This window comes from Arachis hypogaea, chromosome 18, assembly GCF_003086295.3.
Source record: "Arachis hypogaea cultivar Tifrunner chromosome 18, arahy.Tifrunner.gnm2.J5K5, whole genome shotgun sequence".
Taxonomy (NCBI): domain Eukaryota; kingdom Viridiplantae; phylum Streptophyta; class Magnoliopsida; order Fabales; family Fabaceae; genus Arachis; species Arachis hypogaea.
Genome location: NC_092053.1, coordinates 31,821,209 through 31,845,371, shown reverse-complemented (window position 1 = coordinate 31,845,371; position 24,163 = coordinate 31,821,209). Strand labels below are relative to the sequence as shown.

Genomic DNA, 24,163 nt, shown 5'->3' with positions numbered 1-24,163 from the left:
GAACGCGTGCCTGACAAACACTTCCGTTCTACATGCAAACAAGCTAGAATGAGTATCTCTTAGATATCTAATACAGGGGACCGAGTCCGAGATATGAGAATCTTCGTGGTATAAGTTAGAACCCATGGATGGTCATTCTTGAGATCCGAAAAGTCTAAACCTTGTCTGTGGTATTCCGAGTAGGATCTGGGAAGGGATGGCTGTGACGAGCTTCAAACTCACGAATGATGGGCGTAGTGACAGACGCAAAAGAAGGGTGAATCCTATTCCAGTATGATCGAGAACCTCCAGATGATTAGCCATGCAGTGACAGCGCATTGGACCATTTTCACAGAGAGGATGGGATGTAGCCATTGACAACGGTGATGCCCTACATAAAGCTTGCCATGGAAGGGAGTAGGAATGGTTGGATGAAGACAGCAGGAAAGCAGAGGTTTAGAGGAACAAAAGCATCTCTATACGCTTATCTGAAATTTCCACCAATGAACTACATAAGTACCTCTATCTTTATTTTATGTTTTATTTATCTTTTTATCTCCAAAACCAATTGAATCCGCCTGACTGAGATTTACAAGGTGACCATAGCTTGCTTCAAGCCGACAATCTCCGTGGGATCGACCCTTACTCACGTAAGGTTTATTACTTGGACGACCCAGTGCACTTGCTGGTTAGTTGTGTGAAGTTGTGACAAGGAGTTAATATTATGAACGTGCGTATTGAGTTTTCAGCGCCATTACCGAGGAAAGAACCGTCACGATTTCTGCGCTCCAAGTTTTTGGCGCCGTTGCCGGGGCGGGAACAACAATTTCACATTTGTTTTTGGCAACAACAGTGCCATGTTTTTGGTCCGGCAACAACACCAAGTTTTTGGCGCCATTGCCGGGGATTGTTCGAGTTTGGACAACTGACGGTTCATCTTGTTGCTCAAATTAGGTAATCTTCTTTTTTTTTATTTTAAAAAATTTTTCAAAAATATGAATAAACTAATGTTCTTCAGAATTTTTAAGAATGAATTCTAGAGTTTCATGAAGCATGTTGAAGCCTGGCTGGCTGTAAAGCCATGTCTAAATTCTTTTGGACTGAGGCTTCCAAACCATCAGCATAGAGGCAAGTTAATTTGATGACTTAGCTGTTGTATGTCTGATTTACATGCTGAAGCTTGGCTGGCCATTGGCCATGTCTAGTGTTTTGAACTGGAGCTTTCACTGAAAGCTTGGCTGGCTAGTGAGCCATGTCTAGTTCCTGGACTGAAGCTTTAGACTAAGAGTGCAAGATTCCTGGAATTCATATTAAAAATTTTGGAATCCTTTATTTTTCTTTTTCAAATTAATTTTCGAAAAATCCAAAAAAAAATTTAAAATCATAAAATCAAAAATATTTTTGTGTTTCTTGTTTGAGTCTGGAGTCAAGTCATAAGTTTGGTGTCAATTGCATATTTTTAAAAATTTGTGCATTTTTCAAAAAATTCATGCATGTGTTTTTCATGATCTTCAAGTTGTTCTTGATGAATTTCTTTGCTTGATCTTTGCATTTTCATGTTTTGCATCTTTTCTTGTTTTTCATATGCATTCTTGCATTCATAGTGTCTAAAAATTAAAAATCACCAAGTTTGGTGTCTTGCATGTTTTCTTTTCTTGAAAATTTTTCAAAAATAAGTTCTTGATGTTCATCTTGACATTCAAAGTGTTCTTGGTGTTCATCTTGACATTCATAGTGTTCTTGCATGCATCATGTGTTTTGATTCATAACTTTCATGCATTGAGTCTTTTTGATGTTTTACTCTTTCTTCATTAAAAATTCAAAAATAAAAAAAATATCTTTCCCTTTTTCTTCTCATAAAATTCGAAAATTTGAGTTGACTTTTTCAAAAAATTTTAAAATCTAGTTGTTTCTTATGAGTCAAATCAAATTTTCAATTTAAAAATTTTATCTTTTTCAAATCTTTTTCAAAAATCAAATCTTTTTCACTTATCTTTCATAATTTTCGAAAATTTCAAATTAATTTTCAAAAATCTTTTTCATAATTTCAAAATCTTTACTAACAATAAATGTGATTGATTCAAAAATTTTATAAGTTTGTTACTTGCCTATTAAGAAAGGTTCAATCTTTAAATTTTAAATCATATCTTTTTGTTTCTTGTTAGTCAAGTAATCAAACTTTAATTTTCAAAATCAAATCTTTTTAAAAGTTTCTTTTTCAAATCTTTTTCAAAATAAGTTTCAATCACATCTTTTTCAAAATCAATTTCAAAATCTTTTCTAACTTCTTTTCTAACTTCTTATCTTTTCAAAATTGATTTTCAAATCTTTTTCAATTAATCTCATCTTGTTTGATTCTTATCTTTTTCAAAACTACCTACCTAACATTCTCTCTATAATTTTTGAAAATACCTCCCTCTTTTTCAAAAAATTTTTTTCTTTAATTAATTAATTATTTTAAATTTAAATTTTAATTCTATTTCCCCTTTAATTTTCGAAAATCATCAACTCCTTTTCAAAAAATTATTTTCGAAAACTTCTCTCTCATCTTTTTCTATTTATTTAATTACCTACTGACACTTCTCTTCATCTCATATCTCTGCTCCTATCCTCACCCTTGTGTTTGGATTATCTATTCTTCTTCACTCTTATATTCTTTTCTTCTTCTACTCACATAAGGAATCTTTATACTGTGACATAGAGGATTCCATATTTTCTTTTGTTTTTTTCTTTTTCATATGAGCAGGAACAAGGATAAGAACATTCTTGTTGAGGATGATCCTGAACCTGAAAGAACTCTGAAGAGGAAGCTAAGGGAAGCCAAAGCACAACTCTCTGGAGAAAATTTGACAGAAATTTTCGAAAAAGAAGGAGACATGGCCGAAAATAATAACAATGCAAGGAAGATGCTTGGTAAGTTTACTGCACCAAATTCCAATTTACATGGAAGAAGCATCTCCATACCTACCATTGGAGCAAACAATTTTGAGCTTAAACCTCAATTAGTTTCTCTGATGCAACAGAACTGCAAGTTTCATGGACTTCCATCTGAAGATCCTTTTCAGTTCTTAACTGAATTCTTACAGATCTGTGATACTGTAAAGAACAATGGAGTTGATCCCGAGGTCTACAGGCTTATGCTTTTCCCGTTTGCTGTAAGAGACAGAGCTAGAGTATGGTTGGACTCTCAACCTTAAGATAGCCTGAACTCTTGGGATAAGCTGGTCACGGCTTTCTTAGCCAAGTTCTTTCCTCCTCAAAAGCTTAGTAAGTTTAGAGTGGATGTTCAAACCTTCAAACAAAAGGAAGGTGAATCCCTCTATGAAGCTTGGGAGAGATACAAAGAACTGACCAAAAGGTGTCCTTCTGACATGCTTTCAGAATGGACCATCCTGGATATATTCTATGACGATCTGTCTGAGCTATCAAAGATGTCACTGGACCATTCTGCAGGTGGATCCATTCACCTAAAGAAAACGCCTGTAGAAGCTCAAGAACTCATTGACATGGTTGCTAATAACCAGTTTATGTACACTTCTGAGAGGAATCCTGTAAGTAATGGGACGCCTCAGAGGAAGGGAGTTCTTAAAATTGATGCTCTGAATGCCATATTGGCTCAGAACAAGATATTGACTCAGCAAATCAATATGATCTCTCAGAGTCTGAATGGATTGAAGGAATCATCCAACAGTACTAAAAAGGCATCTTCTGAAGAAGAAGCTTATGATCCTGAGAACCCTGCAATAGCAGAGGTGAATTACATGGGTGAACCCTATGGAAACACCTATAATTCCTCATGGAAAAATCATCCAAATTTCTCATGGAAGGATCAACAAAAGCCTTAACAAGGCTTTAACAATGGTGGAAGAAACAGGTTTAACAATAGCAAATCTTTTCCATCATCCACTCAGCAACAGACAGAGACTTTTGAGCAGAATTCATCTAGCTTAGCAAATATAGTCTCTGATCTATCTAAGGCCACTCTAAGTTTCATGAGTGAAACAAGGTCCTCCATTAGAAATTTAGAGGCACAAGTGAGCCAGCTGAGTAAAAGGGTCACTGAAACTCCTCCTAGTACTCTCCCAAGCAATACAGAAGAGAATCCAAAGAGAGAGTGCAAGGCCATTGATTTGACCATCATGGCCGAACCTACAGGGGAGGGAGAGGACGAGAATCCCAGTGAGGAAGACCTCCTGGGACGTCCACTGATCAACAAGGAGTTTCCCTCTGAGGAACCAAAGGAATCTGAGGCTCATCTAGAGACCATAGAGATTCCATTGAACCTCCTTATGCCCTTCATGAGCTCTAATGAGTATTCTTCTTCTGAAGAGAATGAGGATGTTACTGAAGAGCAAGTTGCCAAGTACCTTGGTGCAATCATGAAGCTGAATGCCACTCTATTTGGTAATGAGACTTGGGGAGATGAACCTCCCCTATTCACCAATGAACTGAATGCATTGGATCAACTGAGATTGCCTCAGAAGAAATAGGATCCTGGAAAGTTCCTAATACCTTGTACCATAGGCACCATGACCTTTGAGAAGGCTCTGTGTGACCTTGGGTCAGGGATAAACCTCATGCCACTCTCTGTAATGGAGAAACTGGGAATCTTTGAGGTGCAAGCTGCCAGAATCTCATTAGAGATGGCAGACAACTCAAGAAAATAGGCTTATGAACAAGTAGAGGATGTACTAGTAAAGGTTGAAGGCCTTTACATCCCTGCTGATTTCATAATCCTGGATACTGGAAAGGATGAGGATGAATCCATCATCCTTGGAAGACCCTTCCTAGCCACAGCAAGAGCTGTGATTGATATGGACAGAGGAGAATTGATCCTTCAACTGAATGAGGACAACCTTGTGTTTAAAACTCAAGGATCTCTCTCTGTAACCATGGAGAGAAAGCATGAAAAGCTTCTTTCACTGCAGAGTCAACCAAAGCCCCCACAGTCAAACTCTAAGTTTGGTGTTGGGAAGTCTCAACAATGCTCTGAACATCTGTGAGGCTCCATGAGAGCTCACTGTCAAGCTATTGACATTAAAGAAGCGCTTGTTGGGAGGCAACCCAATGTTATTTAATTTTATTTTTATTGTTATTTTGTGTTTTATTAGGTTGATGATCTTGTGAAGTCACAAAAACTACTGAAAAATCAAAAACAGAATGAAAAACAGCACACCCTGGAGGAAAGACTTACTGGCATTTAAATGCCAGTAAGGAGCATCTGGCTGGCGTTTAACACCAGAACAGAGCATGAAACTGGCGTTAAACGCCAGAAACAAGCAGCAGTCTGGCGTTTAAACGCCAGGATTGCACCCAGAGGAAAGCTGGCGTTAAACGCCAGAAACAAGCATAGAGCTGGCGTTTAATGCCAGAAACAAGCTACAATTGGGCGTTGAACGCCCAAAACAAGCATGGAAGTGGCTTTTAACGCCAGAAACATGCTGCAGTCTGGCGTTAAACGCCAGGATTGCACAGCAAGGGCGTTTTACACGCCTAATTGAGGCAGGGATGTTAAGTCCTTGACCCTACAGGATCTGTGGACCCCACAGGATCCCCACATCTTCTTCTCTCCTCTTCACACCTTTTTCATAACACTTTTCCACCAATACCCTTCATCAATAACCTCCATTACTCATCCAAAACCATCATACAACCCACCTACACCCACCCACTCAAATGCAAACCATCTCCTCCATCTCTTCTCCTTCTCATCTTTCTTTCTTCTTTTGCTCGAGGACGAGCAAACATTTTAAGTTTGGTATGGAAAAAGCATCACTTTTTTGTTTTTTCCATAACCACTAATGCCTCAAGGGAGGCACTTTCCTCAACAAAACTATTGGGAGCAAATCAACACCTCCCTAGGAGAATTAAGTTCCAACATGGGACAACTAAGGGTGGAGCACTAAGAGCACTCCATCATCCTCCATGAAATTAGAGAAGATCAAAGAGCTATGAGGGAGGAGCAAGAAAGACAAGGAAGAGACATAGAGGAGCTCAAGAGCTCCATTGGTTCTTCAAGAAGAGGAAGACGCTACCCTCACTAAGGTGGACTCATTCCTTAATCTCCTTGTCTATTTATTTTACTGTTTTTCGATTTTTGGGCTTTATGTTATTTATATATGTGTCTTATTACATGATCATTAGTGTCTAAGTGTCTATGCCTTAAAGTTATGAATATGAATCCATCACCTCTCTTAAATGAAAAATGTTTTAATTACAAAAGAACAAGAAATACATGGTTTCGAATTCATCCTTGAAACTAGTTTAATTATTTTGATGTGGTGACAATACTTTTTGTTTTCTGAATGAATGCTTGAACAGTGCATATGTCTTTTGAAGTTGTTGTTTATGAATGTTAAATATGTTGGCTCTTGAAAGAATGATGAACAGGAGACATGTTATTTGATGATCTGAAAAATCATAAGAATGATTCTTGAAGCAAGAAAAAGCAGTGAATACAAAGCTTGTAGAAAAAAAAGGAAAAAAATGGCGAAAATAAAAGAAAAAGAAAGCAAGCAGAAAAAGCCAAAAGCTCTTTAAACCAAAAGGCAAGAGCAAAAAGCCAATAGCCCTTAAAACCAAAAGGCAAGGGTAATAGAAAGGATCCAAGGCTTTGAGCATCAGTGGATAGGAGGGCCTAAAGGAATAAAATCCTGGCCTAAGCGGCTAAACCAAGCTGTCCCTAACCATGTGCTTGTGGCGTGTAGGTGTCAAGTGAAAACTTGAGACTGAGCGGTTAAAGTCAAGGTCCAAAGCAAAAATAAGAGTGTGCTTAAGAACCCTGGACACCTCTAATTGGGGACTTTAGCAAAGCTGAGTCACAATCTGAAAAGGTTCACCCAATTATATGTCTGTGGCATTTATGTATCCGGTGGTAATACTGGAAAACAAAGTGCTTAGGGCCACGACCAAGACTCATAAAGTAGCTGTGTTCAAGAATCAACATACTGAACTAGGAGAATCAATAACACTATCTGAACTCTGAGTTCCTATAGATGCCAATCATTCTGAACCTCAATGGATAAAGTGAGATGCCAAAACTATTCAAGAGGCAAAAAGCTACAAGTCCCGCTCATCTGATTGGAGCTATGTTTCATTGATAGTTTGGAATTTATAGTATATTCTCTTCTTTTTATCCTATTTGATTTTCAATTGCTTAGGGACAAGCAACAATTTAAGTTTGGTGTTGTGATGAGCGGATAATTTATACGCTTTTTGGCATTGTTTTTAGTATGTTTTTAGTAGGATTTAGTTAGTTTTTAGGATATTTTTATTAGTTTTTAAATAAAAATCATATTTCTAGACTTTACCATGAGTTTGTGTGTTTTTCTGTGATTTCAGGTATTTTCTGGCTGAAATTGAGGGAGCTGAGCAAAGATCTGATTCAGAGGCTGACAAAGGACTGCTGATGCTGTTGGATTCTGACTTCCCTGCACTCAAAGTAGATTTTCTGGAGCTTCAGAACTTTAAATGGTGCGCTCTCAATTGCGTTGGAAAGTAGACATCCAGGGCTTTCCAGCAATATATAATAGTCTATACTTTGCCCAAGTTTAGACGACGCAAACTGGCGTTCAACGCCAGCTCCATGCTGCATTCTGGAGTTAAACGCCAGAAACAGGTTGCAAAGTGGAGTTAAACGCCAGAAACACGTTACAAACTGGCGTTCAACTCCAAGAATGACCTCTCCACGTGAAAGCTTCATGCTCAGCCCAAGCACACACCAGGTGGGCCTCGAAAGTGGATTTCATCATCATATACTTTTCTCTGTAAACCCTAGTAACTAGTTTAGTATAAATAGGACTTTTTACTAAGATCTTTAGTATCATCTTTAAATTATCTTTTGATCCTTTGATCACGTTTGGGGGCTGGCTTCTCGGCTATGCCTGAACCTTGTTCTTATGTATTTTCAACGGTAGAGTTTCTACACTCCATAGATTAAGGTGTGGAGCTCTGCTGTTCCTCATGAATTAATACAAAGTACTACTGTTTTTCTATTCAATTCAAGCTCATTCCTATTCTAAGATATCCATTCGCACCCAAGAACATGATGAATGTGATGATTATGTGACGCTCATCATCATTCTCACCTATGAACGCGTGCCTGACAAACACTTCCGTTCTACATGCAAACAAGCTAGAATGAGTATCTCTTAGATATCTAATACAGGGGACCAAGTCCGAGATATTAGAATCTTCGTGGTATAAGTTAGAACCCATGGATGGTCATTCTTGAGATCCGGAAAGTCTAAACCTTGTCTGTGGTATTCCGAGTAGGATCTGGGAAAGGATGGCTGTGACGAGCTTCAAACTCGCGAGTGCTGGGCGTAGTGACAAACGCAAAAGGAGGGTGAATCCTATTCCAGTATGATCGAGAACCTCCAAATGATTAGCCATGCAGTGATAGCGCATTGGACCATTTTCACAGAGAGGATGGGATGTAGCCATTAACAACGGTGATGCCCTACATAAAGCTTGCCATGGAAGGGAGTAGGAATGGTTAGATGAAGACAGCAGGAAAGCAGAGGTTTAAAGGAACAAAAGCATCTCTATACGCTTATCTGAAATTTCCACCAATGAACTACATAAGTACCTCTATCTTTATTTTACATTTTATTTATCTTTTTATCTCCATAACCAATTGAATCCGCCTGACTGAGATTTACAAGGTGACCATAGCTTGCTTCAAGCTGACAATCTCCGTGGGATCGACCCTTACTCACGTAAGGTTTATTACTTGGACGACCCAGTGCACTTGCTGGTTAGTTGTGCGAAGTTGTGACAAGGAGTTAATATTATGAACGTGCGTATTGAGTTTTCAGCGCCGTTACTGAGGAAAGAACCGTCACGATTTCTACACACCAGAACTCTAGGCCTCATGATATCCTCCGTGAACGGGTCTTCTCCCCCAATGGGGTGTCCTCCCTATCTGTGCGCGTGCTCTTTCCTCTGATGTCGGATTCCAGCTTAGAGAGCTTTTCTTCCAACTCTCTTTGCTGCTCGATTTCTCTTCACAAACTTCTCTCTGACTCACGTTGTCGCTCTAATTCTTGTTCTAGTTGTGCAAGTCAACCGTGGTGTCCATGCAACAGCCCCATGAAGTTAGTGGAATGGGGTTGTCCTTTTCCTTCAGGATATTGTACCTCGGAGGAGATCCTTTCTTGTTGGTTTTCACTTGAGGTGCCTTCTCCTCTTGGTTCCTCATTATTGGGGGAGGTACCAAGAGAGCTTGTTCATTGTTGACCGTGTCTTGGTATTCAGGGTCTGATTCAGACGTTGTGCGTCCGTCCTCAGGCTGGTCGTCCACCATTATGTGTTGAACTCCAAGTCCCCGGCAACGGTGCCAATGTTCCGAAGCTTACCTGGAACCAAATTTATTGGGCTTGAATATGAGGCCCAAATGATGAATGGAGGTGGTCTCCGACTTGCTCACGTCCGAGAGCCACCGTCTGGGTTGTTGGTGTGTGCTTGAGTGGGTGTTAGGTGGTACCTGCAAGACGCTCTGATGCCTAAGTCAGCAAGGAATTAAGCGGATTTTTATGTATTGGACCTTAAGTTTACCTAAGAGTATCAGTGTATTTATAGGGAAGGAACCAATAACCACCATTGAAGTAGTTCCACTTCTAATGGTAGATAATCGTCCCTTTATCTTAGGGTTTGTTGAGATCTCTCTTCTAGAAGTGGGAGAGAGATTTAAGGAGGTAGTTATTCCCTTGGATAAGGGTTGATTGCTTGCTTTCATCGAACCTGACCTCTTGGAGGAGGTCGGACAAGTGGTAGAGGTCAATCTTTCTAGATTGGGCCTTTTAGCAAGATTGGGCTTGGCTTATTATTTGGGCCAGGGTATGAACAATATGTATGTACTTTATTATTTTCTTAACTGATCATGCTAATTAAGATGTAAAGCAGAAGCCAAACTACATGCATTGCTCTCATAATGGTGCCAACACAAGGTATGGAGTCATGAGACTCAGATGCCACAATGGTGGAAAATAATTCATAAAAGTAGAAAATAGGTTCAATACAAGATACATGATTAGATATAATTATTGGAGCAATTTTCCATGGAGCAGGTTTTTCCCTTCATGTTATCCATTGATGCCTACAATAAATTGAAGGAGACAACAAACACAAAGAAAGCCATCACTTCAGCACCAAATTAAGTTCAAGGCCAAAATGGATAAACCATACCAATATATTACCATCTGCTTTAAACTAGAAGTCAACACAGCATAAGCAGGGTATCCAGTAGTGGTTTCACTGAGACTATGATCAAATTGGTTCAACAGTTATTATGAAATCATCTGCAATCATATATACACTAGCTTAGTTTGAACACACTAAGAACATTTTTTCACCTTAAATTTTAGGAGAAAAAACCATTTTCAAGAGCTATGTCTTAAATTTTTGTATTACAAGTTATTATTTCAAACACAAACTAATTTAATCAAGTAAACACTAAAAGAGATTCATATAATAAAAAGTGCACATGATACAATAGCAACACATATTGAAAAGGCAATTGCTTTATCAGTAATTGCTTCTTGATTAATACTATCTTCCATAACTGAAATTAATTAATCATTCACGAAATTAAAAACAGTAACAGTACAATGAGAAATCAAATAATCATCAACAGGACCATAGCTAAACTCAACAATAAGCATTTGCCATTCAACACTAATCACATTAAACCTTTCACTAAAGATTAACCAGTAACCAGCAATTACAAAACAGCAATTACACTAATAGTGGTACATTATGAAATAGAGCCAGTGATGAGCGGATAATTTATACCCTTTTTGGCATTGTTTTTACATGGTTTTTAGTATGTTTTAGTTACTTTTTATTATAATTTTATTAGTTTTTATTCAAAAATTATATTTCTGGACTTTACTATGAGTTTGTGTGTTTTTCTGTGATTTCAAGTATTTTCTGGCTGAAATTGAGGGACCTGAGCAAAAATCTGATTCAGAGGCTGAAAAGGGACTGCAGATGCTGTTGGATTCTGACCCTGCTGCACTCGAAATAGATATTCTGGAGCTATAGAAGCCCAATTGGCACGCTCTCAATTGCGTTGGAAAGTAAACATCCTGGGCTTTCCAGAAATATATAATAGTCCATACTTTTCCCGAGATTTGATGGCCCAAACTGGAGCTCAAAGCCAGCCTAAAACTTTCTAGCGTAAAACGCCCAAACTGGCACCAGAATTGGAGTTAAAGGATGACTGTGACGAGCTTCAAACCTGTGAATGTTGGGAGCAGTGATAGTGTGCAAAAGGATCAATGGATCCTATTTCGACGCTAGCGGGAACCGACAGATGATTAGCCATACGGTAGCTGTACTTGGTATTTTTCATCCGATACGAGAAATCCGACAGTTGATTAGCCGTGCAGAAACCGTAGAGGACCATTTTCACTGAGAGGATCCTACAGCTTGCCATGGAAGGGAGCACGCATGATTGGAAGAAGACAATAGGAAAGCAGAAGTTCAGAAGCTACAAAGCATCTCTAAATGCTTATCTGAAATTCCCACCAATGAATTACATAAGTATCTCTATCTTATTTTATGTTTATTTATCTTTAATTATCAAAACCTCATAACCATTTGAATCCACCTGACTGAGATTTAAAAGATGACCATAGCTTGCTTCAAGCCGACAATCTCCGTGGGATCGACCCTTACTCACGTAAGGTATTACTTGGACGACCCAGTGCACTTGCTGGTTAGTTGTGCGGAGTTGTGAAAAGTGTGAATCACGATTTTCCACACCAAGTTTTTGGCGCCGTTGCCGGGGATTGTTCGAGTTTGGACAACTGACAGTTTATCTTGTTGCTTAGATTAGGTAATTTTATCTTATGTTTAAGCTTTTTAATTTTATTTTCAAAAAAAAAAGAAAAAAATATATATTTAATTTTCGAAAAATTCATCAAAATTTTTAAGAATGAATTCCATCTTCGAGCTTCATGATGGTATGTTAAAGCTTGGCTGGCCATTTGGCCATGTCTAATTCTTTTGGATCGAAGCTTTAGAATAACATTGCATGAACCTTTGGATTCTCAATTATATTTCTATGCTAAAGCTTGGCTGGCCATTGGTCATGTCTAATTCTTTTGGACTCGAGCTTTAGACTAACATTACATGAATCCTGGAATTCTTATTAAAAATTTTGAATTTCTTTATTTTCTTTTTCCAAACATAATTTTCAAAAAATACAAAAAAAATTAATAAAATCATAAAAACCAAAATTTTTATGTTTCTTGTTTGAGTCTTGTGTGAAATTTTAAGTTTGGTGTCAATTGAATGCTTTAATTTTTCTTTAATTTTCGAAAATATATGCATTGTGTTCTTCATTGATCTTCAAGTTGTTCTTGACGATTTTCTTTAAATTTTCTTGTTTTGTGTCTTTTCTTGTTTTTCATATGTATTTTCAAATTCATAGTGTCTAAACATTAAAAATTTCTAACTTTGGTGTCTTGCATGTGTCTCTTTTCTTAAAAATTTTCAAAAAAATATGTTCTTGATGTTCATCATGATTTTCAAAGTGTTTTTGGTGTTCATCTTAACATTCAAAGTGTTCTTTCATGCATTATTTGTTTTAATCTTAAATTCTTAGGTGTTGTGTCATTTTGTTGTTTTTCTCTTCCTTCATTAATTCAAAAAAATCAAAAATAATATCTTTCCCTTATTTTACTAATAAATTTCAAAATTTTGGTTTGATTTGTTCAAAAATTTTTTAAAATTTAGTTGTTTCTTGTTAGTCAAGTCAAAATTTCAATTTGAAAATTTTATCTTTTCAAATCTTTTTCAAAAATCAAATCTTTTTCAATTTTCTTCTTAATATTTTCGAATTTTTCTAAAGTAATTTTCAAAATCTTTTTCTTATTTTTATTTCATATTTTCAAAATTGTTACTAACATTTAATGTTCTGAGTAAAAAATTTTCAAGTTGTTACTTGCCTATTAAGAAAGGATCAATCTTTAAATTCTAGAATCATATCTTTTAGTTTCTTGTTAGTCAAGTAATCAACTTTAATTTCAAAAATCAAATCTTTTTAATTTTGTTTTCAAATCTTTTTCAAAATAAATTTCAATCATATTTTTTTTAAAATTTAATTTCAAAATCTTTTTCTAACTTCTTATCTTTTCAAAAATTTATTTTCAAATCTTTTTCAATTAACTACTTGATTTTTTTGTTTGATTTTAAAAGTTTGGCTATTTCTTATCTTTTTCAAAACCACCTAACTACTTTTCTCTCTCTAATTTTCGAAAACCACTAACAACTTTTTCAAAAATCTTTTTAATTAATTAATTTATTTAGTTTTCATATTACTTTTATTTCTTTTCTTAAATTTCAAATTCTAACTATTAATTAAAATAAAAACAAAAATATTGTTCTTTTCTTTTAAATTAATATTCAAATTTCTTCTCTCTCTCATCTCTTTCTATTTATTTTATTTATTTACTAACACTTCTCTTCTTGTAATTCAAACCCTCTCCCTCTCTCTGTGTTCAAATTCTCCTTATTCTCTCTCCACCTCATTCTTCTATTCTTCCATTCTTCTACTCACATAAAGGAATCTCTATACTGTGACATAGAGGATTCCTCTTCTTTTCTTTGTTCTCTTCTTTTTCATATGAGCAGAAACAGGGATAAAGACATTCTTGTTGAAACTGATCCTGAACCTGAAAGGACTCTGAAGAGGAAGCTAAGAGAAGCTAAAGCACAACACTCTGGAGAGGACCTTACAGAAATTTTTGAAAAAGAAGAAGACATGGCCGAACCCAACAACAATAGTGGAGATGTAAGGAAGGTGCTTGGTGACTTTACTGCACCAACTTCGGACTTCTATGGAAGAAGCATCTTAATTCCTCCAATTGGAGCAAACAACTTTGAGCTTAAGTCTCAATTAGTTTCTCTAATGTAGCAGAATTGCAAGTTTCATGGACTTCCATTAGAAGATCCTCATCAGTTCTTAGCTGAATTCTTGCAAATCTGTGACACTGTTAAGACAAATGGGGTTAATCCTGAGGTCTACAGGCTTATGCTTTTCCCCTTTGCTGTAAGAGACAGAGCTAGGATATGGTTGGACTCACAACCTAAAGAAAGCCTGAACTCTTGGGAAAAGTTGGTCAATACTTTCTTGGCCAAATTCTTTTCACCTCAAAAGTTGAGCAAGCTTAGAGTGGAAGTCCAAACCTTCAGACAGAAGGAAGGTGAATCCCTCTATGAAGCTTGGGAAAGATATAAGCAATTGATCAGAAGGTGTCCTTCTGACATGCTTTCAGAATGGAGCATCTTATGTATATTCTATGATGGTCTGTCTGAATTGTCCAAGATGTCATTGGATCACTCTACTGGTGGATCTCTTCATCTGAAGAAGACACCTGCAGAAGCCCAGGAACTCATTGAAATGGTTACAAATAACCAGTTTATGTACACTTCTAAAAGAAATCCTGTGAATAATGGGATGACTCAGAAGAAAGGAGTTCTTGAGATTGATACTCTGAATGCCATATTGGCTCAGAATAAAATATTGACTCAGCAAGTCAATATGATTTCTCAGAATCTGACTGGGATGCAAGCTGCATCCGGCAGTGCTAAAGAAGCCTCCTCTAAAGGAGAAGCTTATGACCCTGAGAATCCTGCAATGGAAGAGGTGAATTACATGGGAGAATCCTATGGAAACACCTATAATCCTTCATGGAGGAATCATCCAAATTTCTCATGGAAGGATCAACAGAAGCCTCAACAAAGCTTTAATAATAATGGTGGGAGAAATAGGTTTGGCAATAGCAAGCCTTTTCCATCATCTTCTGAGCAACAGACAGATAATTCTAAGCAGCGCCTCCCTGACTTAGCAACCATAGTCTCTGATCTATCTAAGACCACTCTCAGTTTCATGACTGAAACAAGGTCCTCCATCAGAAATTCGGAGGCACAATTGGGTCAGCTTAGTAAAAGAGTTACTAAAATCCCTCTTAGTACTCTCCCAAGCAATACAGAAGAGAATCCAAAGAGAGAGTGCAAGGCCATCAATATGTCCAACATGGCCGAACCTTTAGAGGAGGAAAAGGCAGTGATTTCCAGTAAGGAAGACCTCAATGGATGTCCACTGGCCACTAAGGAGTTCCTTACTGAGGAACCAATGGAATCTGAGGCTCATACAGAGACCATAGAGACTCCACTGAACTTACTGTTGCCATTCATGAGCTCTGATGAGTACTCTTCCTCTGAAGAAGATGAAGATATTATTGAAGAGCAAGTTGCTCAGTATCTAGGAGCAATCATGAAGCTGAATGCCAAGTTATTTGGTAATGAGACTTGGGAGGATGAATCTCCATTGCTCATCAATGAACTGAATGCCTTGGTTCAATAGAAATTACCTCAGAAGAAACTGGATCCCGGAAAGTTCTTAATGCCTTGTACCTTAGGCACCATGACCTTTAAGAAGGCTCTGTGTGACCTGGGGTCAGGTATAAACCTCATGCCACTCTCTGTAATAGAGAAACTAGGGATCTTTGAGGTACAAGCTGCTAAATTCTCATTAGAATTGGCAGATAAATCAAGGAAATAGGCTTATGGACTTGTAGAGGATGTCTTAGTGAAGGTTGAAGGCTTTTACATCCCTACTGATTTCATAATCCTAGACACTGGGAAGGATAAAGATGAATCCATCATCCTTGGAAGACCCTTTCTAGCCACAACAAGAGCTGTGATTGATGTGGACAGAGGAGAGTTAGTCCTTCAATTGAATAAGGACTACCTTGTGTTTAAGGCTCAAGGATCTTCTTCTGTAACCATGGAGAGGAAGCATGAAAAGCTTCTCTCAATACAGAGTCAAACAGAGCCCCCACACTCAACTTCTAAGTTTGGTGTTGGGAGGCCACAACTAAGCTTTGAGTCTCTATGAAGCTCTCTAAGAGCTCATTGTCAAGCTATTGATATTAAAGAAGTGCTTATTGGGAGGCAACCCAATGTTATTTAATTATATTTATTTATATTCCATTGTCATTTTATGTTTTCTTTAGGTTGATGCTCATGTGAAGTCATAAAAACAGCTACAGAATTAAAGCAAAATGAAAAACAGCATCAAAAATAGCACACCCTGGAGGACAGGCTAACTGGCGTTTAAACGCCAGTAAGGATAGCAGAATGGGCGTTTAACGCCTAGCCTGGCAGCATTCTGGGTGTTAAACGCCAGAATGGGCAGCATTCTGGGCGTTTAACGCCAGAAAAGGGTGTCTGGCGTCTGGCTGGCGTTAAACGCCAGTAATGCCAGGCAGACTGTCGTTTAACGCTAGGAAATGTAGCAGAGCTGGTGTTTAACGCCAGAATTGGCACACAGAGGGCGTTTGAACGCCAGAATGGTGCAAGGAGTAGAATTCCTTGACACCTCAAGATCTATGGACCCCACAGGATCCCCACCTACCCCACCTCTTCTTCTCTCCTCTTCACACCTTTCCATAACACTCTTCCCCAAATACCCTTGACGAATCACTTCAATACCTCTTTCCAATATCCTCTTCACCACTCACATCCATCCATCATAAACCCCACCTACCTCACCATTCAAATTCAAACCATTTCCCTCCCTAACCCACCCCTTCATAACCGAATTCCCTCTCTCTCTTACCCTATAAATACCCCTCCTTACAACCTTCAATTTCACACCTCATACACACTTAACCCCCTTTGGCCGAATTCACTACTCCCCTCCATCTCCTTCATTTCTTCTTCTTCTACTCATTTCTTTCTCTTTTGCTCGAGGACGAGCAAAACTTCTATGTTTGGTATGGGAAAAGCTCTGCTTTTTTCTTTTCCCGTAAGCATTAATGGCACCTAAGACCAGAGAAACCTCTAGAAAGAGGAAAGGAAAGGCAATTGCTTCCACCTCCGAGTCATGGAAGATGGAGAGATTCATCTCAAAGGTCCATCAAGACCACTTCTATGAAGTTGTGGCCAAGAAAAAGGTGATCTTCGAGGTCCCCTTCATGCTCAAAAAGAGTGAATATCCGGAGATCCGATGTGAGATTCGAAGAAGAGGTTGGGAAGCTCTCACCAACCCAATCCAACAAGTTGGAATCTTAATGATTCAAGAGTTCTATGCCAATGCATGGATCACTAAGAACCATGATCAAAGTATGAACCCGAACCCAAAGAATTGGCTCACAATGGTTCGGGGGAATTACTTGGATTTCAGTCTGGAAAATGTGAGGTTGGCGTTTAACTTGCCAATGATGAGAGGAGATCCTCATCCTTTCACTAGAAGGGTCAACTTTGATCAAAGGTTGGACCAAGTCCTTAGGGACATTTGCGTGGAAGGAGCTCAATGGAAGAAAGAATCAAGAGGCAAGCCGGTTCAACAAAGAAGGCTTGACCTCAAACCCATGGCTAGGGAATGGTTGGAGTTCATCCAACGCTCTATCATTCCTACTAGCAACCGGTCTGAAGTTACAATAGACCGGGCTATCATGATCCATAGTATCATGATTGGAGAGGAAGTAGAAGTTCATGAGATCATACCTCTAGAACTCTACAAGGTGGCGGACAAGCCCTCTACTTTGGCAAGGTTAGCCTTCCCTCATCTCATCTGTAACCTATGCAATTCAGTTGGAATTGTCATAGAGGAAGACATCCTCATTGAAGGAGACAAGCCCATCACTAAGAAAAGGATGGAGCAAACAAGAGAGCCCACTCATGGACCTCAACAAGAGCATGAGGAAATTCTTCATCAAGAAATCCCTGAGATACCTCAAGGGATGCACTTTCCTCCACACAATTATTGGGAGCAAATTAACACCTCCTTAGGAGAATTGAGTTCCAACATGGGGCAACTAAGGATGGAGCACCAAGAGCATTCCATCATCCTCCATGAAATTAGAGAGGACCAAAGAGCCATGAGAGAGGAGTAACAAAGGCAAGGAAGAGTCATAGAGGAGCTCAAGCACTCCATAAGATCTTCAAGAGGAAGAACTAGCCGCCATCACTAAGGTGGACCCGTTCTTTAATTTCCTTGTTCCTATTTTCCTGTTTTTCGAATTATATGCTTTATGTTTTGTCTATATTTGTGTCTTTATTACATGATCATTAGTGTCTAGTGTCTATGTCTTAAAGCTATGAATGTCCTATGAATCTTTCACCTTTCTTAAATGAAAAATGCTTTTATTTGAAAAGAACAAGAAGTGCATGATTTCAAATTCTATCTTGAAATTAGTTTAATTATTTTGATGTGGTGGCAATACTTTTTGTTTTCTGAATGAATGCTTGAACAATGCATATTTTTGAATTTGTTGTTTATGAATGTTAAAATTGTTGGCTCTTGAAAGAATAATGAAAAAGGAGAAATGTTATTGATAATTTGAAAAATCATAAAATTGATTCTTGAGGCAAGAAAAAACAGTGAACACAAAGCTTGCGAAAAAAAATAAAAAAAAGAAAGAAAAAGAAAAAGCAAGCAGAAAAAGCCAATAGCCCTTTAAACTAAAAGGCATGGGTAAAAAGGATCCAAGGCTTTGAGCATTAATGGATAGGAGGGCCCAAAGAAATAAAACCCTGGCCTAAGCGGCTAAATCAAGCTGTCCCTAACCATGTGCTTGTGGCGTGGAGGTGTCAAGTGAAAAGCTTGAGACTGAGAGGTTAAAGTCATGGTCCAAAGCAAAAAGAGTGTGCTTAAGAGTTCTGGGCACCTCTAACTGGGGAATTCTAGCAAAGCTGAGTCACAATCTGAAAAGGTTCACCCAGTTATGTGTCTGTGGCATTTATGTATCCAGTGGTAATATTGGAAAACAAAATGCTTAGGGTCACGGCCAAGACTCATAAAGTAGCTGTGTTCAAGAATTAACATACTGAACAAAGAGAATCAATAACACTGTCTGAATTCTAAGTTCCTATGGATGTCAATCATTCTAAACTTCAAGGGATAAAGTGAGATGCCAAAACTGTTCAGAAGCAAAAAGGCTACTAGCCCCGCTCATCTAATTGGAACTAAGTTCATTGATAAGTTTGGAATTTATTGTATTTTCTCTTCTTTTTATCCTATTTTATTTTTAGTTGCTTGGGGACAAGCAACAATTTAAGTTTGGTGTTGTGATGAGCGGATAATTTATACCCTTTTTGGCATTATTTTTACATGGTTTTTAGTATGTTTTAGTTACTTTTTATTATAATTTTATTAGTTTTTATTCAAAAATCACATTTCTGGACTTTACTATGAGTTTGTGTATTTTTCTGTGATTTCAGGTATTTTTTGGCTGAAATTGAGGGACCTGAGCAAAAATCTGATTCAGAAAGGACTGCAGATGTTGTTCGAAATGGATTTTCAGGGGTTACAAAAGCCCAATTGGCGCGCTCCCAATTGCGTTGGAAAGTAGACATCCTGGGCTTTCCAGCAATATATAATAATTCATACTTTGCCCGAGATTTGATGGCCCAAACTGGCGCTCAAAGCCAGCCTAAAACTTTCTGGCGTAAAACGCCCAAACTGGCACCAGAATTGTTGTTAAACGCCCAAACTGGCACCAAAGCTGGCGTTTAACTCCAAGAACAGCCTATGCACGAAAAAGCTTCAATGCTCAGCCCAAGCACACACCATGTAGGCCCCGGAAGTGGATTTCTGTACTATCTGCACTTAGTTACTCATTTTCTGTAACCCTAGGTTACCAGTTTAGTATAAAAACTACTTTTAGAGATTTATTTTATATCTTTTAATCACTTTATATCTTTTGATCACTTTTGATCTTTTGATCATAATTTGGAGGCTGGCCATCCGGCCATGCCTAGACCTCTTTTCACTTATGTATTTTTTACGGTGGAGTTTCTACACCCCATAGATTAAGGTGTGGAGCTCTGCTGTTCTTCATGAATTAATGCAAGTACTATTGTTTTTCTTTCAATTCACGCAAACTTCTTCTCCAAGATATACTCTCATACTTAATTCAGTTAAGTCAGAATGAAGAGGTGACCAGTGACAATCACCCAATCTTCGTTACTCGCTTAGCCAAGATCCGCGTGCCTGACAACCACAAAGTGGTCTACATGATGTTCAACGTAGTCATTAGACGACATCTGGAGTATATTCTCTTGGATATCTAATACACGGACCGAGTCCGTGAGATTAGTATCTTCGTGGTATAGGCTAGAACACTTGGCAGCATTCTTGGGATCCGAAAAGTCTAAACCTTGTCTGTGGTATTCCGAGTAAGATCTAGGAATGGATGACTGTGACGAGCTTCAAACCTGCGAATGTTGGGCGTAGTGACAGTGTGCAAAAGGATCAATGGATCCTATTCCGACGCTAGCGAGAACCGACAGATGATTAGCCATGCGGTAGCTGTACCTGGTATTTTTCATCCGGGACGAGAAATCCGACAGGTGATTAGCCGTGCAGAAACCGTAGAGGACCATTTTCACTGAGAGGATCCTACAGCTTGCCATGGAAGGGAGCACGCATGATTGGAGGAACACAATAGAAAAGCAGAAGTTCAGAAGCTACAAAGCATCTCCAAACGCTTATCTGAAATTCCCACCAATGAATTACATAAGTATCTCTATCTTATTTTATGTTTATTTATCTTTTAATTATCAAAACCTCATAACCATTTGAATCCGCCTGACTGAGATTTACAAGATGACCATAGCTTGCTTCAAGTCGACAATCTCCGTGGGATCGACCCTTACTCACGTAAGGTATTACTTGGACGACCTAGTGCACTTGCTGGTTAGTTGTGCGGAGTTGTGAAAAGTGTGAATCACGATTTCCTACACCAAGTTTTTGGCGCCGTTGCCAGGGATTGTTCGAGTTTGGACAACTGACGGTTCATCTTGTTGCTTAGATTAGGTAATTTTATTTTATGTTTAAGCCTTTTAATTTTATTTTCAAAAAAAAAAAAGAAAAAAAATATATTTAATTTTTGAAAAATTCATCAAAATTTTTAAGAATGAATTCCATCTTCGAGCTTCATGATGGTATGTTAAAGCTTGCCTGGCCATTTGGCCATGTCTAATTCTTTTGGACCGAAGCTTTAGAATAACATTGCATGAACCTTTGGATTCTCAATTATATTTCTATGCTAAAGCTTGGCTGGCCATTGGCCATATCTAATTCTTTTGGACTGGAGCTTTAAACTAACATTACATGAATCCTGGAATTCTTATTAAAAATTTTGAATTTCTTTATTTTCTTTTTCCAAACATAATTTTCGAAAAATACAAAAAAATTAATAAAATCATAAAAACAAAAAAATTTATGTTTCTTGTTTGAGTCTTGTGTCAAATTTTAAGTTTGGTGTCAATCGCATGCTTTAATTTTTCTTTAATTTTCGAAAATATATGCATTGTGTTCTTCATTGATCTTCAAGTTGTTCTTGATGATTTTCCTTGTTTGATCTTTAAATTTTCTTGTTTTGTGTCTTTTCTTGTTTTTCATATGTATTTTCAAATTCATAGTGTCTAAACATTAAAAATTTCTAAGTTTGGTGTCTTGCATGTGTCTCTTTTCTTAAAAATTTTCAAAAAAATATGTTCTTGATGTTCATCATGATCTTCAAAGTGTTCTTGGTGTTCATCTTGACATTCAAAGTGTTCTTGCATGCATTATTTGTTTTAATCTTAAATTCTTAGGTGTTGTGTCATTTTGTTGTTTTTCTCTTCCTTCATTAATTCAAAAAAATCAAAAATAATATCTTTCCCTTATTTTACTAATAAATTTCGAAATTTTGGTTTGATTTGTTCAAAAATTTTTTAAAATTTAGTTGTTTCTTGTTAGTCAAGTCAAAATTTCAATTTGAAAATTTTATCTTTTCAAATCTTTTCAAAAATCAAATCTTTTTCAATTTTCTTCTTAATATTTTCGAATTTTTCTAAGGTAATTTTCAAAATCTTTTTCTTATTTTTATTTCATATTTTCGAAATTGTTACTAACATTTAATGTTTGGAGTAAAAAATTTTCAAGTTGTTACTTGCCTATTAAGAAAGGATCAATCTTTAAATTCTAGAATCATATCTTTTAGTTTCTTGTTAGTCAAGTAATCAACTTTAATTTCAAAAATCAAATCTTTTTAATTTCCTTTTCAAATCTTTTTCAAAATAAATTTCAGTCATATCTTTTTCAAAATTTAATTTCAAAATATTTTTCTAACTTCTTATCTTTTCAAAAATTTATTTTCAAATCTTTTTCAATTAACTACTTGATTTTTTTGTTTGATTTTAAAAGTTTGTCTATTTCTTATCTTTTTCAAAACCACCTAACTACTTTTCTCTCTCTAATTTTCGAAAACCACTAACAACTTTTTCAAAAATCTTTTTAATTAATTAATTTATTTAGTTTTTGTTCCGAGGGTTACCTGAAACTGTAGGTCGATCTCGGATGAGATCTTCTGTGCTGGTCGGAGGTGACGTGTCTGGCTGGTGGATGGTGACTGGAGCTGTCGCGCCCGACTCGTTGGACTGGCTGTGCTGCTGATCCTTTGTCACCGGAGGGTGGGGGGTACCTGCAAGGGACTCCAATGCTTAACTTAGCAAGGGTATTAAGGAGGTTTTTAGTAGAATCAGAGTATGAGTTATACGCGGGTGCTCCAGTGTATTTATAATGGTATAGAGTGACCTTCTTAGATAAGATAAGTTAGTTATCTTATCTTATCTTATCTTATCTTTGAGTGAGGTCATCTTATCTTCAAGGGAACCGTCCTTATCTCTATAGGCTTGGGCAGCCTTTGGATTTGGGTCGTGTTCCTCTATCTGGGCCCTTTATTGGGCTTTCCTAGCAATTTGGCCGAGCTCTTTGAGAAGAGGTCGGATAGTCTGACCTGAAGAGGTCGGTCGCCTTGTCGCTAAAACATCTCGGGTCGGACAGCTCGACCCAGGGTATGAACAGTGCCCCTGCTCGAGATCAGTCCTTTTTGAGGTCGAGTCTTAGTTTTAGGACTTCGATCCTTCTCTGGTGAGGCCGAACTCAAGCATTTTGTCGACTTCTTCTTTGTAGAGTCTTCTTCTTTTTTGAATGTGGAACGTTTTTCCTTTTTGTTTTCTTTGAAAGCGCACGCTTCTGCGTTAGCGCTCTAGCCTTGGGAATGTGTGAGGGTTTAATACCCTCATTAATTGATTTTTAATGCTCCGTTTCTCTTGGCCTTTTTATTTTTGAATTTTACTCAAAAAATGGTTTTTCCTTTTCTCTCCTTTTTTCTCTCTGTCTTCTTGTTTCGCGTTTCCTTTGCGATGCTGTTGGTGCTTTCTTTGCTCCAAAACGCGATTCCAGATTCCATCTTCCGTCTTCAACTTCTTTGAAGCTTTCTCTTTTTTCCAGGTTGGTTCTACTTTCTACTTCTTTACTTCTTTCGTCGCTTTGCCTTCGGTTTTTTGGTAAAGCTTTGATTTTTCGTCTGAATGCATGCTGGAAAGTTTGAATTTTTTCGTGTTGTTATGCTCAATTGTTTGCTGTGATGCATGTTTCTGGCATTTCTCCTGATGATTTAGGGCTTTGCATGTTTCTGCCCTTTTGTTTGGTTTTGTAGCTTTCTGGAGTAATGGTTTCCTTTGATTCTTGAAAACAAAAAGGTTGCGTCTTTGATGTCCTCCATTTGACGTGTTTTGTTGTTTGCTTTCTGATTGAACTGCTATTTTTGTTGCTCTTTTGATGACTTTGTTTTGACTTTATCTCTTTCTTCTCGGGATGTTGCCTTTTGGAAAAGGGCTTTTCTTTGATGAGAGTTTTGTTGAGATGTTAGTCTTGTAGATTTTTTCTGAGTCCTTACCTTGTCTTGGGGTTTTCCTTTTACTTATTTGTATGCTTGAGTCATGCTCTGCTATGAGTTGATTTTGACTTTGCCCGAGATATTTTGGTTGGTAATCTATTTTCTTCTTTCTTGCTATAGGACTAGTTGACCTCATGTCTTCTCGCAAAAATATTGTTGAGACATCTTCCCAAGTCCCTGAGGGCATGGCTGATTGGGTGGATTCTATGGTTCTTCTGTATGTTTCGTTGGTTGACTCCGAGTTTTGTCAGCAGCTTAGGCAATTTCATAGGATTTGTAGTAATGGTAGTGATGAAAAGAATTATGAGCTTGTGTCTCCCAATTCTGAAGAAAGGGTTTGTTTTTCTACCCGAATTGTTGGAGAACGCCCCTTTTTCTATGCATACGACTTCTTTTTTAGTCAAATGAATATTACTCTTCCTTTTACCCCCTTTGAG

The 24,163-nt window shown here is 37.6% G+C and overlaps 2 non-coding genes across 2 annotated transcripts; both read right to left on the bottom strand.

The window, feature by feature from the left end:
* Positions 1–3,248: 3,248 nt before the first annotated feature.
* On the bottom strand, positions 3,249–3,352 carry LOC112774953 (small nucleolar RNA R71). Its single transcript, XR_003189406.1, has one exon. It is a non-coding gene; the product is annotated as a small nucleolar RNA R71 (small nucleolar RNA).
* Positions 3,353–14,152: 10,800 nt separating this feature from the next.
* LOC112774355 (small nucleolar RNA R71) lies at positions 14,153–14,260 on the bottom strand. Its single transcript, XR_003188848.1, has one exon. It is a non-coding gene; the product is annotated as a small nucleolar RNA R71 (small nucleolar RNA).
* Positions 14,261–24,163: the final 9,903 nt, after the last annotated feature.